This window comes from Penaeus vannamei, chromosome 8, assembly GCF_042767895.1.
Source record: "Penaeus vannamei isolate JL-2024 chromosome 8, ASM4276789v1, whole genome shotgun sequence".
NCBI classification, from domain to species: domain Eukaryota; kingdom Metazoa; phylum Arthropoda; class Malacostraca; order Decapoda; family Penaeidae; genus Penaeus; species Penaeus vannamei.
The window spans coordinates 20,548,171-20,549,650 of NC_091556.1; positions in this window are offsets into that span (position 1 = coordinate 20,548,171).

Below are 1,480 nucleotides of genomic sequence, written 5' to 3' on the forward strand. Positions count from 1 at the left end.
TTCTTTATTTCCCATTGTTTAGAAAACGGCAGAAATGCTTCTACGGAAAAGCGGCCAGCCCTGCCAGCAACACCATCGTGGCGCGAAAACTGAGACATGGCGGCCGCCGATTCGCCTTCGCCCATTGACGGATCATTTTTCACATTCACAAAAGTGTATGCCGGGTCTTGACCCCCCCACCCCCACCCCCTGTGTACGATTTTTACGGTCGTGATAATAATGAAAATTATGGAGGAGCCATAACAAATAGGTGGTCAAGATTCTTTGCTGGTAGCTTGCACTTTTCTAGCTCTGACAGTTCTTTCATCAACCCTGTAAGAACCACATTATCAATATTATATTTCTGTCACCTATTGAAATAGTTCCTGTTAACTTATTAAGTGTTTTTCTCATAACCTGTTCAGAGTTTATGCTGAAAAGATGGGGGGACAATATACACACCTGTGTAATGCCTTGTCCAGTTTGGAAAAATCAGTGATAGCATATATTTTTATATCGTTTTCTAATGAGTAGATTGATATGCTTGGGGAACTGTCGATCACACTTTTTTCAAAGAACCCTTGTACTTCGGTGCTGAACGACAGTATTAGATATATTAATTTTTCTTTGTTCCCACAGTTCGTTAGCTCTTGTCGCATCTAGTTTTAGCGGTGCTGGAAGTTGTTTTACTTTTTTTCTATTGTAATTTAATTAATTTTAGTTCGTGATAATTGACGTCTACTTTTGCAGTCAGTAGCAGGAACTGCTTTTGTGTCTTTTGCACTGCATTTCCAATTTAGCGAAATTGCTGTGTGTGATCGATTTAGTTGCGGATTTTTTCATTTGATGTCCATGTGCATAGGTGCTTTAGATGGTTGGTAAAATGAGTTATTTATCATTTAAGTACTGTATGTGTTTTACCAACTTATACATTATCATCGCCTCGACTATTTCTTTCAGGAAGTGACTTTCCTACTATTGCATTTGCCTCACCTATCACAATTCCAACGTCCCTATTCGGCATTTTATCTAAAGTTTCTTGTAATCCATCATAGAAATTCTCCGTCTCCTCTTCACTGGCAGTGGTTTACCTTGGAGTCGTAGCTTTATGATTGTCTGAAACTGGACTGTGACCTTCTAGCGAGACAGATTTCTTTAGATGGCATGACTGGCGCTCTGTGACAGGTGTGTAAGAGAGGAGTACGCAAGAGCCATCCACACACAGGTTAATTCCAGACGAACGAGTCACTACAGAATATATATATATATATATATATATATATATATATATATATATATATATATATATATATATATATATATATATATATATATATATATATATATATATATATATATATATATTACGGTTCAAAAAAATATCCTCAAGATACACACACACTCCTTGGCTATACCCCGAACTCTTTCCTGAATATACAAGAAGCTTCCACTTTCATTCCATATGTTTTCACTTATGCTAAGAATTCGGATCTTCTTCCTA